The sequence below is a fragment of the Lissotriton vulgaris genome, chromosome 3_1 (assembly GCF_964263255.1).
Source record: "Lissotriton vulgaris chromosome 3_1, aLisVul1.2, whole genome shotgun sequence".
In the NCBI taxonomy this organism is placed as follows: Eukaryota; Metazoa; Chordata; class Amphibia; order Caudata; family Salamandridae; genus Lissotriton; species Lissotriton vulgaris.
Genome location: NC_141689.1, coordinates 577,098,379 through 577,117,161, shown reverse-complemented (window position 1 = coordinate 577,117,161; position 18,783 = coordinate 577,098,379).

Genomic DNA, 18,783 nt, shown 5'->3' with positions numbered 1-18,783 from the left:
CCCCTTCAAGTGGGCTTTGGCTGGAGTATTGATCCTAAAGATCATAATTTCCATCGAGGGGCTACTCCTTTGTTCTGATATAGAAATATTCAGCCCTCCCTATAGACAATAGCAATACCGCCACCGGTTTTAACCGGTCGATCCAGCCTTATTATTTTATATCCTGCCGGGATGCCCAGGGTAATAGTAGGGACCGTATGAGGTTTTAACCAAGTCTCGGTCAAAAAACATATTTCAGGCTGCGCGGTAAAGATTAGGTCCCAAATTTCAGTATGATGTTTCGGTAGGGAGCGGATGTTACAAAGAAAGCTCTTCCAGCCAGTCGGCAAATACATTTCTCCTCTATGGCACCCAATAGAAGTAGATAAGTGGGAAGCCTGAAACCGTCAATATATGCACGGAATAGGACCTTCCAGACATGGCCAGGAGTCACGAGCATAGCCCACAAGAGCGACTGATTGAAGGTCCAGTAATTCATGAGCTGAGTAACTAATATGATTTACTACAGTAGGAGTTATACTGACCTGAACAGAGTCCATGGCCCCTGGCCCCGTCCAGTCGCAGAAGGGCGCAGACGGGCTACTCTTTGGCTACTCTTCGACGTGTCTTCGGCACTACCCCGCGCGCGAACGCTGCGCGCTCGAGGTCAGACGAGGGCTAAATAGCCCTGGAGATCCTACGACTAGAGCGCTAACCGCTCCAGTGGTAGGCTGGAAGTGCCTGGCTCTCACTGACCCGCCCTCCGCGCAACGGTACTGGCTACCGCGTCGGACCGGGCGGTCAGGAGTGGTGACTGAGCCCAGGCTTCCTGTGATTAACCAGTGAGTGCCAAGCCCCCCTTGCAATTCCCCAAAAGTGGCACAGATAGCATATTTAGTAAAAAGCAATCAAGTTGCAGTCAGAACACAAATCAGATTTCCAATTAAAATGTACGTTTTTAAAATTGCCACATAATGTTCGACTTCCGCCTATGAGCCGACAACCAAGAGTTTATATGGTTAATGTGCCTAAATCATGCTCATGAGAAGAAGAGGGTTCTTTGATCAACAAGGCTACACATAGGATTCGCCATGTAAGGGGGTGTCGGTCCTTGATACGGGAGGATATAATAAGGGCTCAAAGAAGAGGTTCAGGGGACAATTGTACAGATATCATTGAATTAACCCTTGCCAACCATGCGCTTGCTGAGGGTCTATTAGCACTTGATTTTAAAACTCCTCCCCCAGGTCTCTGTGCTATTCAGTTTAGGTGGTCTCCCACTATGGAAACTACCAAAAGAACTGATCCTGCTCATGCCCCAGCTATGGTGGGACACTCTGCACTTGACTCAAATGATTGACTGCCCCACAGCAATATTTCCACTACCAATCTAGGTGAAGTCCATAATGTAAATACAACATCTCCTTACCCGGCTGTTCAACATAAAGACAAAGTTATGGTATCCTACAACAATGATATAGGTGATTCTGCTAGAGATGGGGATTCCCCCTGCCTGTTTTGGCTCCTAGTAGCTTAATTCTCCAAAGGGCCACCTCAGCAAACCTTAAAATAATCTCATGGAACATAGCTGGTCTACGAAACAAATTATCATTACCAGTCTGGAATAGTTTTATAGATGGTTATGACCTATGTATTTTTCAAGAGACATGGAGTTCAGTGCCACTATACAAATCTGGCTACTCGTGTTTCTTCATATCTGCAACTTCTGTAGGGTGCGGCCGCCCATCTGGGGGCTTATGGTTTGGGTCAACATTGCTCTTAACTGCAGAGTCACCCACCATCCCTGTCCCATTCCGGATTTGATGAGACTAACTCTGAGGGGGTCTATTGGAGGAAACATCATTAAATTATTTAATGTTTATGCTAGAGGTACAAGAGGAGGAGCCAAATCTCCAATTATTTCCATCTTAACTAATGAACTTCTCTCTTGTCCCACTAGCTCTTATGTCTTGGTGGCCGGTGACTTGAATTGCACACTCGAACCAATGACCTCTGATGAGCTTATAGGAATAGAACATGAGGATGCTAGATGGGGCATACCATTACTGTCCATACCACCAGTCAAGAGATGGTCACAGCTGGTTATCCAATTAAATGCTCTAGCATTAGAATTTGGATTAAGGGCTGTCAATGGGCGCACGATTTCGGATGCTCTAGGAGCTAACACTTTCAACAGGGTTTCATGTCCCACTAGAATTGACTATATTCTGGTTGATAAGAGACTCTGGAGATATGTGGTTGATATGATTATTCTCTTCAACTGATAGTGACCATAACCCACTATCCCTCTCTATGATGGATGTATGGCCTAGTGAGATATGCTGTCCCAATACTGCCCCCAGGATGTCTACAAAAGAGGTCTTACCATCAAATTGTAAGAGGTTTGTTAAATGGCCAAAAGTTGTTGTTAATGAACGGAAAATGCTAGCGCTTAGGGAAATCTTGAGCGTCCAGACCACCAAATTGTCTAGAGCATGTATGTAAAAGGATGGGTTTTCAACTGTTGGGGACGTTTATGTCGGTACTGTTGATCAGATAGGCTCCCTCTTTTTGGAATCCTTCACCTCTAATAAGAGACCCATGGTTCGTAAATTACTGGAAGCATGGTACAATAGGGAGTGCAGACGGAAAAAGACCTCTCTGATATCTGCTACTAAGAACCACAACGTAGCGAGGTTAAATTGATTAGAAAGGAGTATAGACGGGCTATGGTTGAGGCTAAGAGGGCCTGGGAGGAATCTCATTGGACAAACATGAAGGCTGCTAGTCTGTCTAAAAATGGTGACCTGTTTTGGAGCCTGGTTAGGAGATCCAATGGACGGGACCCCGACCAGATTCCGAACCATATTACCAACCAGGAGTGGCATGATCACTTTAAAAAACTATACGAGGGAGATACCGACCTCGAGCGTCGAGAGCCCTTTTGTTGTCCCCTATCCTCCGTTCCTCTTGTACCCTTTTAACCAATAGTGGTGAGTGAGGTAGAGGCCGCCATAAATATGATCATCCCGGCGAAGGCCCTGGTTAAGATGGTCTACTGGGCGACTTATATCGTGCGAACCCCAAAGAATGGGCCACATACTTTGCCCTTTTGATTAATGCTCTTCTGGAAGGGGCCTCCGTCCCCGTTTCTTGGAAGGGGGAGGAGGTAATTCCCATTTACAAGAGGGGCCCCAGGGGGGATCCTGCCAACTATCGTCCCATCAGCCTTATAGATACTGGTCAGAAGGTGGTTGGCAGGGTCCTACTGGAGAGAATCCTCTCTTGGGCCGGTGAGAACAATATCCTGTCACATTATCAGGCAGGGTTTAGGGTTTGCACAAGCACGATCGACCAGGCCTTCAGGCTGGTCCTTCTGCACTGGAAGGTGGTGACTATTGGCAAAGGCAGTCTTTACCTCGCTTTTATCGACCTAAAGACTGCCTTTGACCTGGTCCCCCGAGACCGCCTATGGTTGGTCTTACTGGAGATGGGGATTCCCTTGCCCATCCTAAATCTCCTGGTCCGCATGCACGAGGACAATTATGCTTGAGTCGGGTAGGGCACGCAGGAACAAAAAACTGAAAAAATCCCTGTTGATAGAGGTATCCGTCAGGGCTGCATTATGGCTCCAACCCTCTTCTCTCTTTTTGTGAATGGGGTGGTTTCCTATCTATTAGAAATAAATGCTGACGCTCTAGTCCTGGCGGGTGATAAGGTGTCCGCCTTACTCTTTGCGGATGAAACCCTTTTAATATCCAAGACCCTTGCGGATTGCAAAAATTGCTAAATGGGTTTCACCTTTTCTGCAACTTGAGGGGCTTGGTAATTATTACCTCCAAGACAAAGCTCCTCTATTTAAAATCCTATTAGGTTGGCAAAGACCACTCTCACACTTGATGGGGTATATTTAGAGTGTGTTAAAACATTTGATTACCTGGGTATTAGAATTTCAGATAAACTGAGCTGGAAACCGCATATTGATAAAATGGCTCTGAAACATAAGCGGGTTGTGGGGGTAATAGGAAGAGAGCATCTCTCTTCAAGATCTAGTCCAATTGCTCCTGCTCTTGTGATCTATGCTGCCAAGGCCGTAGGTTCAGCATTATATGGTGTTGAGCTTTGGGGCTTTGAGAAAGTCGATGATATGGTAAAAGCAGAAAATACATTTTTTAGAGAATTGGTTTTACTCCCACAGGGAACACCCACTAAGCCACTATTGAGTGACTAGGGACGCCGCTCATTGAAGGATCTTGCCACTTTATGTCCTCAACTCTATTGGGCTCGCCTGTGGCGTACACCTGAGTTATCTAAATATGCCAACGGCCTAGGAGAAGCGATGAATCTTGAGGGATCCTACAAGATTAGCTGGCTATCAAATATAAAAAAGTTCCTTACAGCATTGGGATTCAGAGCAGCCTGGGACTCAGGGACCCCGCTAAACAAGTCAGTCATTAAGTGTGCCTACTGGGCATGGGTTGATAGTCAGGAAACTAGAAATCCTAGCCTAGGTAGGCTGACTGACAAGTTTCGCTTGCACAAACAGGTTCCCAGCTTAGAATCCTATTTAATTTTTATTCAGAAACCCAGGAATCGGGCATTTTATTTCCAGTTCAGATTGGGCACACTTCCTGTCCGTGAACACACTAACAAATGGAAGCCTCCTTACCAGACACACTCATCTTGCCCACACTGTGATGGAGTGGTCGAAAGCGTCCTGCACCTTGTGTTTGCATGTCCTGCATACACTAAACCAAGGGAAAAATGGTTAAAACCTATCTGTTGGCAACTAGGAACCAGGAATCACCGCGAAGCACTGAGAATATTGCAAACGGACACCAATACTACTCTGGCTTGCTGTGTGGCCAAATTCCTTAGCTGGGCATGGGTGATAAAATCAAAAATGTTATGCACTGGATGAAGACCCTTCTTAAACTCTGTTTTTATTCCGCTTCAAAGCTGAGACAGTTTAATTCATTTTTTAATCATGTCTTCTGTGTCTTTATCTTTGGTGAATTGTTATTTATTGATTGTATAATTATGTATAAGAGGTAAAGAGAAGGGAAAAGGGAAGTTGTTTCTCATTTCTTTTTTCTCTTTTTGTGGAGAAACTTGTATCCCCTAGCTGTGTTTTTAAGTTTTCTCTAATATGGTACCCATGTCCAAAATTGTATATCTTGTATCTTTTTTACATAATTTGTAAAAGGCTTTTTTGATATATTTATATCAAAGTAAAGCTTTGATGATGATGACGATAAGCACAGGGGTGCAGCCATTGGCCTCTGCTTTCCTCACCGCCTACACCATAGGATCGAAGATTCTGGTGGTAGCAGCAGTCTTATGGTAGTCCGACCGCCATGCTCATGATAGGTGAATCGGACTGCCGAGGAGGCAGCAGTCCTACTGCCAATGCGTGTCAGATTCAAAAAAGTTTCAAGGGGTATTTAGGAAATGTATGCCGTCATGTGAAATAAATGTGTTACATTTTACAAGGTAGAATACATTTTGGCATTACTCCTACATAAGTATATAAGTTATAGATATATGTGTGCTCTAAAACAACCATTTATCATTCAAGAAATGTGAGGTTTACATTTCCACATAAAAAGTAAGTGTACCACAATAGTGTATTCACAGTTGCAAAACATTTTCAACATGGAAAAAAACCCTTCCTCTAAATGCCAATCAGATTTTAGTTGTGTTCCTACTGCCACTGACAAGCAAAATTGAGGTGAACACCTTTCTGCAAACATTTAGGAGCATATTTATTATTCAGTTTCATCACCTTTGCCCCATGCAATGGGGTGCAAGGGTGACAAAACTACTAAGTCAGATTTATCAAGCCATGCAAGGCCAATCTGCAGCACGCATAGAAAGAGAAGCATGCCTCAGAGAATTGCTTTTGAGCAGGAGGGCATCCCTTCCTGCGCAAAAACAAACTTGTCTGCAATGCTGGCACCCCAGCACTACGGTGAAAGGGTGCCTGCATTGGTGGTAGCAGTTTGTGTGGCAATCCAAGGAAAGGACAGTAATGCACTGTATAATGTTAAAAATGGTGTATTGCTGCCTTTTCACACAGTGCAGCAAGATAGCTTGCTGTGCTGTGCTGTGCTGTGCTGTGCTGCGTGAAAGTTTGATCAATCTGCCCTTTAGTGAATACCCCGGACTGGTAGGTTTATGAATGTATGCCAGATTTTTCTAGTGGATCACCAGGAACATCCAGAACACACCACTGTTATCAAATTTGTTACTATACCATAGTGTCGGATGTCATATTTGTTAGGTTAAAATTCTATCTATTCTCATTCTTCACAGCAGGATTGGGATTTTGTCTTTGCAAATTATGCTCCATGATCTTACTGAATGAGCGTAGATGTGCAAGACATTTTAGAAATCCGTATTAATCCATGTGAGAAATACATTTCAGGGTGATTATCGAATGAATCTAGCATGGATCCAACCCATCCGAGTCAACACTGAACCCCCCTGCCTCATATATGTTGCTACCCTGTAGAGTGAAAATTACTTTATCAATGTCAGGAGGAACCAGAGTACAAGCAAGTATAATGAGACTGGAACTCATGTACTGTTAGTAAATTGCTTGTAATGAGGGACTTGGTAATGCAAGTACATTGCATTAATCATTGATATGAAGGGAAATAACAGAAATCGACAGGCATTACATGTGTAACAGGTTCCTTCGTTGCTTTAAGCTCTGAATGTAAATATTTTAGGACCTATCTCTAATGAAATCATGAGTATAATCCCATCATTCTCAGTCAAACATTCACTCACTTAGGGGCAGATGTATCAAGATACCATTTTGCACTTCTCAAATAGCGATTGTTAAGGAATCGCTATTTGAGAAGTGCAAAATGGTATGTATGTAGAATTTCGCTATTAATTAGCGATTCCTTAGAATTCCTTAATTGCGATTAGCAAATTGCTAATCGCAATTAAGGAATAATTTCTCATTCATTTCTATGGGCCAGGAGGCTCATAGGAATGAATGTAAAATTATACTCAATTTGCGATTAGCAATTAGCTAATCGCAAATTGAGAATAATTTCAAGGGTGCAAGGGTGTCTTAAGGACACCCTGCTGCACCCCTGAATTTGATATGTGTACGCATATGGCGCACATACATGCCCTAAGGGCATGTATGAGCGTCATATGGCACCTTTAGAATTTAAAAAAAGTGCTTTTTGAAAAGAATTCTACAAGTTGATGGTAATTTGCGAATTCTTAGTCAAAAATCGCAAAACTGAAATGCTTGATACATTTCAAATCTAAAATCGCAATTTGCTATTTCTTAAAAGCCTCGCAATATTAAGGAATCGCTAAATTAGCGATTCCTTAATATTGCGAGGCTTTTTGAATGATACATTCCGATTCCCGTTTTTTTGTCGCAAACGCTGCTATTTTCCGAATCGCAGCGTTTGCGACAAAAAAAACGGATGATACATCTGCCCCTAAGTTTGCTTACATGCCTTTTTTCTCAACTAAGCTTGAATAATTGAGCAGTTCTGAGTCCGTTTTTCAAATATCACTTTTCCTTTACTATGAACGTTGTTATTGGGCTTGCCTCGCCCTTAAACGCGCATCCCGTGATAACTGGATATTTCCACGCAACATATTTCCTTAACTGAAACCATTGATGTACAAGTAAGATGTGCAGATACGTTCAGGAATTAAGGGTCTAATTTGGAGTTTGGTGGACGGTTCGCTGCATCACAAAGTGCCATAGGGTATGATGAACTAATAATAAGGTAGATGGACTAACTCACGTTTGTGGTGGAGTAACCCATCAGTCACGCTCTAAATAAGGCAAAAATCCCTCAATATCTGTGAGTATCAACATAACTACATCTATCTTTATTGAGCTCTAATTCGCATTTTACTGACTTCATTTAAGAAACTACTACATCTACACCTTTAACCTGCAATAACTTATAAAGTATGTGTATACAATGTACACTCTTCCTACATGTATTATGCACACGCCATGAACATCCTGCGTATGTGTTCACATTCTTCTTATCTTTACATTTAAACATTTCCACACGCAGTGGCGTAGCAAGGCCAGGAAGGTACCTGATGCCGAAAATTTCTAGTCACCCACCCCCACATCGAAATTATTAAAATAAGAAAGAAAAGATAGTTACACATATTTTTGCCATTTTGTCACCCCCTCAGTGCCATTTTGTCACCCCCCTCAGTAATGACACCCGAGGCGACCCGCCCCCACCGCACCCCCTTCCCACGCCACTGTCCACACATTATACTTCATCATTTATAGGTAAGAAAACTACGGCAACATGGTAAAATTACAAGGACATCTCCAATAGCCCACGCTTATAACCCTGATAGATGTCTTATATTGAGCTGTCTTTCGAAAGGAAAAATGTTTTACGAAAATGTCACCCATGAACAAATATCTTGAAATGGCATAAGATAGCTGGGAAGATAATATACCTTGATCACAATTTTATAAGACGCACTTGTGGGCACCAAAGTTAGGCTGAAACACATGCATGGTAACCTCAGATCTTCTAGAATAACGTCAAAACGTTCGGCAAGAGTATAAATACAATGTATCAACTGTCCTTGCAGACGTATTCCAGACACAAAGGGTTATATTTTCAAAGATTTTACACTGTGTTTGTGTCATAAAAGTGAGGCAAATTGACACAAAATATTTTGTTACCTGGTTACTTTCCAGCGCAAAACTTGTTTTGTACTGAAAGATCACTTGAGAGTAACATAAAGCAATGCATACCGCGGTTTTGCATTACTTAGCACCAAGGCGACATTCCCGGGGTTGTGCTTTGGCATTCAAATGTAACGACTCAAGGTTTTTACAGTGAAACCCTGTTTACTTAAAAAAATGTAGACAGGGTTTTATGCAAAAAACAGTGCCCATTTCAAACAGGTGCCATGAAGGAGAATTTCTTTCATTTCTTCTTTCTTTTCTGACTTTGCATGTGCGCTGCACTGTACAGCAAACATACAAAGTGGGAAAAGGTTTAACGTTAGTCTCAGCATAGTATTTTGTACTGGAAGAATATCCCTCTTGTTCAAACCGTATTCTAGACTCACGGAGACACCCTTGCACTCTGGTGCATTGGTGTGCCATGGCGAACGGCTGCTAGGGGGAGGGTGGTGCCATGTTTCAGTAAATATGGTGCTCCCCTGGTCTCTCCTTCTCATGCAGGGCAGCTATTGTGGCTGCTTCATCATGCTGCATGATTATCTAGCAAATCTGGGCCAATGTAACTGAAAACATAGTTTGATGTGCGTTAATCATGGCCGTCTTTCATTGGACTAAGCTTCCAGTTCAGTCATTAATTTATCACAGTCCTTGTCTGGTATTGGTATTCCAACGTCCTTCCCCTACAACACTAATAATGTAATTTCTGCTCTGGTCCAGCTGCACACATCTCATAGCCATACCTCCATACTTGGAGACCACACCTGTTTCCCAACCCATTGTTTTTTTTAATTTTGTCAAAACCAGTGCCAAGTCAATACATTTTCAAGTGTATTTATTTCCACTGGTTCTAGATACGTTGCCCAATGTAGAAAAGATCAGGAGTCGTCCTCCGATGTGTGCATGCAATATCATTAATTGAAGAAGGACATGTATCTGAAACTGCAGTACTGCCTCACCGTCACACACCATATGACAAATGCCCGAGGGGCCCTACATCAGGAACCCACTGGCTATATCCTAGCAATCCTTGCAGGGGCCAAGTAAGTCTGGTATAAAATTGTGAATTTGTGTATACTTGAGTGTCTGATTCATGTTGATTGAGTTATAGTAAGGAATATATGACCCTTCTCTATTGATCCGATTCCATTGAGGTTAGCCTTCGACTTCCTCCTATCCCCTGTGATATGAGAGTAAAATGTCAGCATAGAGAAGAGTGTCAACACAGCTCTCCTATCCAACCCAAGAGTCAACAACAACATTAAGGCATCGTTCCTCGGTAACTTAGCGATACCAAAACCTCAGAACTCTTACACTGCATTCCCAAGGGCCCCAAACACAAGAAATTGGCTAACACCCAGGTAAAGCTCTATCCATAGTAATTCAAAGAAGCAGAGTACTCCATCGTTGTCAAACGTCCACACTGTCTCAACCGATGCCTCTGACCATGCTCACTCAATATAAGTGCAAGCTCTACATCTCATCCTCAGAGAGACCCACAAGGGTATCTCAGGGGAATACACTATTTGTCCGCATGCCCATGTCAAGCATCTTTTTCATCTCCATTGTGTCCCATTCAAGGCTCTAGCATGTGCATGTGTTAGTTTCACATTACCCTTCAAAGCTTCCAGCACAGTCTGCCCCCTAAGGCATTTTCTCACCTCCACACACTCCACAACTGTAGGGTCCCCTATCCATTGCATGGCTCATTGTAACTGCTTCAAAAGATAATACCCTTCATAAATAGGAGGAAACATACCTCCCTCCTCCAATGGAAGAATGGTATTCCCCAACGCCAAACTATGCCTATTACACCCCAAAATGAAAGTACTAAAGACTGAATTCGGTGCTCTGAAAAACCCTACTGGAATTTTCAGAAGGAGGGGCATGAAGTGATATAGCAGCCATGCCAGAGCTAGCATTTTCAGCAATCCAGATTCTACCCATTACAAATTGGGGTAGTTACATGCAGAAAGACAATGATTATCTAACTGCTGAGCCTTACACAAATTTCCTGAAAATGACCTGTTATTCATGTAAATTTGGAAACCTAAATATTCAAATGATTCAGGTTCCCACTAAAGTGCGGAGTCCAAATGTGTCCATCTATCTGGAGGATATCACGACTTAAAGAAAATACACACAATTTATCCCTGTTGATTTTCCAGCCAGAAATGTATGTGTCACTTGTATCTCTGTCACCATATCTCCTTTAGCCCACTCAAAGGATAGCAAGGGATCATAAACGCATAGGGAGATAACATCAGCCACACTCAGATGTTGTCTGCCCCATTCTGGGGCCGTGGTGCACACCTTTGCAGCCAGGGACTCCAACACCAATGAAAACAGCAAGGGGAACAAGGGCCCTCAGTAAGGGAAGTCATTGCTGAGAAACATAAAAATTAGAGTGAAGCCTGTCTAGGCCTAGTGTGCTGCGAGTGGCCAACTATATAATTGCCTCCCATCTCTCTTTAGCGGAAATCGGATGATCCAAAGTGACCACCTGCTCAAGTGACAGTTTTTGCAGTGGGACACAATGTAAGCACTGAATTACCGTAGCTATATCTAATGGCTGGAGCATAGTTTCCAATAATACAATGCAAAGTCTGAATTTATTTCAGACTGCAAACTAAAGATCTACTCTGTATCGAACTGCACTCTAGAATCTCGCCCCATAATGCTTTCCTGGGCCTTTGGTTGGCATTGTATTTTTGCCCACAACTGTGCTTGGGGTGGTCCTAGGAGGACGGGACCACCTCCAAATAGCTCAGCATGATATGTTCTTTGTGTTCAAGGCATCTGCTTGGTCCTCCCCCTAGGTCAGGGGTGACCCCAAAATCATCACCTCTCTTATTGCCTGATATTTTTCAAAGTTCACTTTTGTGAATTGGCTATATGCTTTCGATCATATAAAGGTAAAGTTGTTTTATCAAAGGGTTGTGGGTGCAGTAGCTAACTCTGCTATGTGGTGGAGTCAGAATTTTTGCATGAATTCTGCATTTTCAATGTAATGTGTAGTTAAGAAATCTCTGCAACCTCTCCTAGCGGAGCGGAGTTTATTGCCCATGGTTACTTACATGCATCCCTTTCGATAGCTACCGTTAGACTTGGCTTTTTCAGCAGGTTTACCACCAGACTGTTTACTTTTTGGCCTACTAATTTTGACCCTGTTTCTGCTGGTTTGAACTCTGGGCATTTTACCACTGCTATCAGTGCTAAAGTGCAGATGCTCTCCAAGTAAATTGTGTTTATGGATTATTCTTTCCATGATTGGCTTATTTGATTTACCTTTAAGTCCCTAGTACAGTGCACTGTGTGTGCCCGGGGCCTGTCAATCAAAATGCTGCTAGTGGGCCAGTAGCACTGGTTATGCCATCCACACAAGCAGACCTTTAAATAGTTCCCAGACCTGCCTCTGCAGTGTCTGCTTGCAGTTGTGACTGCCATGTAGACCTTGCAAGTGCACCACTTCCCAGGTTCTAATCTTTTAACACATGTGAGTCACTCATAAGGTAGACCCAAGATGCCCCTGTGGACAGGATGCAATGTTTGCGAAAGGTAGGACATGTTCTGATGTGTGTGACATGTCCAGATAGTGAAATACAGTGTATTTTGTTTTTCACTATGGAAAGGCTATCAGTCCCATATGATAGAATGGGAGATATTTTGTAATATCTTACAAGTATAACTTCGTACTGGGATAAGATAGAGGAATGGAGTATAGTATGCCTGAACTCAGAATGTAAAAATGCATATTTTAGTAAGGATTACTTTTATGTTGTTTGTTTGGAAATACCATGTTGCAAGGATCCTGCTCATACACAGAACTGTGCACAGAGACTTAGGACATCAGTGAATTATGGTGTACCAAGAACTCACCTCAGTACCTAGAAAAACCCCAACCAGCTAGCATCAGTGTCACATTAGCTCTTCATACTATAGCAAAGTAACCAATGATTAAACAACCTAGAACATGGAAATTAGTACAAACTGAGGATTGGTGGGAAGTGAGAACACTCTTTCAATATACTGCCATACCAGTTCACAACAGGAGTAAAGAAGAGAGACTGTAAGGTTAAAATATTTATTTTAACCAGGTGATCTCAAATGCAGTATCTTAGCCAACATTTGCAGACATATGACTAAAAATTATATGGTCAGAATTGTTACAAATCCATAAAATACAAAAGGAGAAATCATATTACAATGATGGTGAAAACAGGTCCTATAGCACCTAGTTTAACACCCTCCCTATATAGGAACAATGTATTATAAACTAAAGAAGTTCTCTTAGGCTTATTTGGGGGACCCCATTACCTTTCCGACAGTAAGAGTGAATCACATTCGGATCAGCCAAAGCTCTCTGCATCCCCGGAAACTGAAAATCTTCCAAATGTGTGAAATCATGGCAAGTGTGCAATGATAAAGGCACCAGAATCTTAGTTGGCTAACAGCTACCAACTTGTTGTGTCTAGAAACTGTTACTCGAACATGTTGAAAAACAGCTAACATGTTTTAATAACCTTGACGGCTTCAGCACTCACTGTGCAGACTAGGGGCACGATGTAAGTCTAGAGATGTCGAAAACAAAACCTTCTCTCATGTATAGACCTTTTTGAATGCTAACTTACAAAAACAGCTATGCAGTGTCGTGTGCAAAAGCAGCAAAAGGTAAAATAGTGTTTAAACTTCTAATAAGCCATTCTAACATAACATGCGCGCAAAGCAGGCCTTATGCCATACTACACCCTCCCTTGATCGGGTAACGCAGAATAAAGGGGGCAAGATTTATAGAAGGCAGAGTTCAAGTTTGAATGAGACGGAACCAAGTTCAGGAATTTTGCCAAACTTGATAATTGGGAGTAAAAATCCGTATTAAAAAGGAATTAAGCCAGTGAAAACAATCACGGGTGGCCATGATGTGGAAAAGACTTAAAAAATTAAGAAACACATTAACACATCATAGAATTTCTTTTTCACCAGTTCAATACGTGTCTATGAAGCAGAAAAAATCACACTTCAATCCAACAGCTTATATGCACTGTACATTGCAACCGCCTCCAATAGGAAGTCGTTGTCATCATCCATGAACATTTCAGCCATCCAATTAAGAAACGGAAATGAACATACATGTTCTTCAACAACCAGAGCCTCTAGCACCATCAGAGGCCAACTCAAGCTTTCTTCAAGATAACTGCGTGCCAGAAAGTCATTGGCCGCAGTCCATATGTTCCAATTGCCTAGAAACCCATGAGCCTCTGCGCAGGCCATAATCCCGAAACAAGAACAATCTATTTCATGAACAACTAAGGAACTCATTAGTAGATTAAAATCCAGGTCAGGAGACACCGTGTTGCAGAGACACAAATCGAGGGCCCATCCAAATCCCCAATCCAGGCAATGAAAAACAGGCTGCATGCAAGTAAAGTATGAGAACCGGAAAGTTAAACCATATGCCACTGAATCACCAGAGGCAGAGATCCATATTATTCTAGCATCCGGTTACGAAGCTGGAGCTGGAGCAGATCGTCGTGGGGCACAGACTGTGCATCCATTCTGAAGTAAACAAATTAACAGCAGCACACCCGCTCCTAAAGCGAGAATTAATGGGAAACCGCCGAAGACACTCCAAAAAATCAAATGAAAAAATCCTGCGATCACTCCAAATTTAGGTGCCGATTAGGATTGCGGTGATTCCACATTCTCTGGGCTGGCAGAAGCCACCGCCGGCCCGGAGGATGCAGAATCACCGCAGCAGTGCCTCCAAAGACCCCCCCAGATTAGGATGGCTGGGGGGGTCATCGCCAGACGGGAAAACTGTCCGCCGCTTTTCCGCTGCGGTCACCTTCCGACCGTGGCGGAAAAGCTCTAATATGGTGGCTGTGTCTATCAGACACCGCCAGCCATATTAGGATGGGGCAGGAAACATGCTTTTCCACGGCGGCTTTTCCGCTGTGAAAAAGCATGTGGTCTTTTCAGTTTTGGGGTCCGTTGCGGTGCCTGGGTGACCGTCTTCCAGGTCTCGGTGGGGATCCAGCGGAAGATCTTACGGAGCATGCACAGGGTGCTGAAGCACGATGAGGAGATGGCGTTGACTTGTCTGGTCATCGAGAGGGAGGAGTCCAGGATGAAGCCCAGGTTGCGTGCGTGGTCCATTGGCTTGGGAGTGGAGCCCAGGGCAGGGGGCCACAAGGAATCGTCCAAGGCAGAGGGCGATGATCCCAGGACGAGGACTTCCATTTTGTCTGAATTCAGTTTCAGGCAGCTGTTCTTCATCCATTCGGTGACGTCTTTCATCCCTTCGTGTAGGCTGGTTCTGGCGGTGGTGGGTCGTTGGTGAGGGAGAGGATCAGCTGCGTGTCGTCAGCGTAGGAGAGGATGTTGAGGTTGTGTTGGCGTGCGATGGCTGCGAGAGGGCTCATGTAGACGTTGAACGGGGTTGGGCTGAGTGATGATCCTTGTGGTACACCGCAAATGACTTCGGTGGCCTCGGATCTGAAGGGGGGAAGGTGGACTCTCTGGGTTCTTCCGGCAAGGAACGAGATGATCCACTCCAGTGCCTTCTCTTGGATTCCTATGTTGCTCAGGCGCTGGACTATGGTGTGGTGGCAGACAGTGTCGAACACTGCGGAGAGGTCCAGGAGGATAAGGGGCTGCTGTTTCCCCATTGTAGCAGGGATCTGATGTCATCGGTGGCTGCGATCAGATCTCAGTGCTGTGGTTGGCTTGGAAACCAGACTGCGAGGGGTCGAGGGATCTATTCGTCTCGAGGAAGGCGGCGAGCTGTCTGTTGACAGCCTTCTCGATGACTTTGGCCGGAAAAGGGAGGACCGAGATGGGGCAGAAGTTCTTGAGGTCGGTGGGGTCCGCTGTTGGTTTCTTCAGGAGGGCGCTGAGCTCGGCGTGCTTCCAGCTCTCTGGGAAGGTGGCGGTGTGGAAGGAGGTGTTGATGATGTTCCGTAGATGGGATGCGATGATGAAGTCGCCTTGTTGAAGACGTAGTTGGGGCAAGGGTCGGTAGGTGATCCGGAGTGGATGGTGTTCTTCGTGCAGGTGGTATCTTCGAGGCTGACCGGGGTCCAGTTGCAGAGGGTGGTGGTGGTGTTGGGGGGCATTGGTTCGATGGTTGGGTGCATGGTTGGTGCGCCGAAGCTGTTGTGTATGTCGACGATCTTGCGGTGGAAGAACGAGGCGAGTGAGTTGCAGAGGTCTTGCGAAGGAGTGATGTCGTTGTTTCCGGCGATGGGGTTGGAGAGCTCTTTGACAATGCTGAAGAGTTCCTTGCTGTTGTGGCCGTTGTTGTCCAGTCGTTCTTTGAATGCTGTCTTCTTGGTGGTGCGGATCAGCTGGTGGTGCTTGCGGGTGGCGTGCTTGAGGGCCGTCATGTTGTCTGTGTGAGGTTGCTGGCTGCTTTGTTGGGGTCCGTTGTGCTGGCGGGCGGGTTCTGGCTGAGGGAGGTGGTGAGCTCTCGGCGGTGATCCTGCTCCAGCTCTGGCGAGGCACCTGTTGTGGGTGGTGGAGGGTCGTGTTTCTCCTGAAGCTGAAGTGGACACAGCTGTGATCGGTACAGTGAAGTCCCATGGAGTGGCTGAAGGAGATGTGCTTGCTGGCGGAGAAGACGGGGTCAAGCGTGTGGCCGGCATAGTGAGTGGGGGTGTTCACCAGTTGCTTGAGTCCGAGGTTGGCGAGGTTGTCCAGCAGGGTGGTGGTGTTTCTGTTGTTGTTGTTCTCCAGGTGGAAGTTGAGGTCCCCTAGGAGGATGTAGTCCGTGGAGAAGAGGGCGTGCGGGCTGATGAAGTCTGCGATGTCTTCGCTGAATTGTGTGCCTGGTCCCGGGGGGCGGTAGATGAGGGTACCTCTGAGGGTCATGTTGGGGTCGGTGTGTATCTGGAAGTGGAGGTGTTCGGTGGCGGAGAAGGTGTTGTTGCAGTTGGTCGAGATGCGGACGGTGTTCCTGTGTACGATGGCGATACCTCCTCCGGTCTGGTTGATGCGGTTTCTCTGGATGATCTTGTATCCGTCCAGGATGTCTATGGCGATGTCGGGCGCTGAGGAGGCGTTCATCCAGGTTTCTCTGAGGAAGGCGATAACTAAACTAAATCCCTTAACTAAAACAAGATAACATTGGAACAATACATATAGTTGCGACCTGCAAGGCTTCATTAATGATCAAGAATTTAAATTCCTCCTTAACACGCACCCCACCATCCCGGCAATTTATGGTCTGACAAAAATACACAAAAATGCTGCAGATCCCCCGATGAGACCCATTATCAGTGGGATTGGTTCTATTTTGGAACCACTTAGCCGCTACACAGACCATTTTCTACAACCACTTGTGAAGAAACAAAGGTCATACCTTAAAGACACCTCCCACGCAATTGCTACGTTTGAGGGTAGAGAATTCAACAGGGCGACCCAGTTTCTGGTCGCTCTGGATATCGAAGCCCTCTATACGAATATCCCGCAAAATGCCACTCTGGAGGTTATACAATCTATCTTAGAGTCAGAGGATCTAAGAGGGGGCAATAGTGATTTCATCTTGTCTTGCCTTTTCTTTATCCTCAAGAATTTTTTTTTCCTATTTAAGGATGAGCTGTATCTTCAAACAAAGGGCACCAGTATGGGGGCTACTTGTGCCCCTAGTCTGGCTTGCCTCTATGTTGGCAACTTTGAGTAGCTACACATATTTAATGAGATTGCTCCCTTTTATGAGAATATATCCTGCTGGCACCGCTATATAGATGATATTATTTTCATCTGGAGCAGTGCCAGCATAGATCTAGAGGAATTTTTAACATGGTTGAACCTGGGTGATCCCAATTTAAAGTTTACGGGTCACTATAGTAATGATAAGGTAGCCTTTTTGGATATTAATATAAAAGAGGAGGATGGTATACTTAAGGTGGAACTTTACACCAAACCCACCGATAAAAATTCACTTCTCCATTACTTTAGCAATCACCCTCGAGCCCAGAAAGACAATGTGCCTTTTGGCGAATTTCTCAGATTGAGACGAAACTTTTCCAATCTTGATGATTTTTATAAACACGCTGACAATACCAAAAACAAATTATTAGCTAGGGGTTACCCAAAGAAACTCGTTAAAAATGCACTCAAACGTGCACGTTTTTATGATCAAAACAGTTTATTAGACCAGGACAAACCCAACAAGAGACAAGACGCAACTTTAGACAGACTAGTTTTGTTACACAGTATACGCATGTCAGCAACCAAATTAAAAATATTATCAACAGAAACTTGAAAATTCTCAATTTTAATATGGATAAACAATTAAATAGGCCTCTCTTTTCTTTCCGCAGAAATAAAACCATCTGGAACAGCCTAGTTCACACTTATAAACCCATCAAGGAAACTCAAATGACTCTCACCGGGGGTCTAGCATCTGGCAACCACAAATGTGGGACTTGTTCGATATGCCCCAATAGTATCACAGGCATAAATTTGGAATACAATGGCAAACGCCTAACCCCTACCACCTTTAACAACTGTCGTAGCCAAAACGTGGTATACTTAATCTTATGCCCTTGCAATTTGGGATACGTTGGAGAAACCAGCAGGGAGTTGCGCACCCGTGTTTTGTAACACAAATCTGCAATACGGACAAATAAACCCAATGCCCCCCTTACTGAACATTTCCAAGCTTTGAAACACACGTGCAATGGCCTCAGGTGGTTTATTTTTGAAAAAATCAGAATTAATAGGAGAGGTGGTGATATCGACAAGACCAGAAAGATGAGGGAACAGTGGTATTTTTGCCATTTAAACACAATCTATCAATGCTTAAATAGTCGGGAAGATTGGACTAAATGCTTATAGATATTTAGATTACTTGAATTGAGTGTCTTTACCAGTGTAGTAATAGATGTAAATTTGTAGCAGTATTTGTTTGTGTGAACTTGGTCCTTAAAAACAGGGTTTCCTTGTTTTCCAAAATGATCTTAAAACTCCTTTTTCCCTATCTTTCCATCCCATCCCGGGTTTCACAATGTAGGTGTTCTCCCATGACAACAGACAGTTTTTGGTAATAACTACTTGTCTGTCCTTGACCCTATTCAGCTAGTTATGTAACT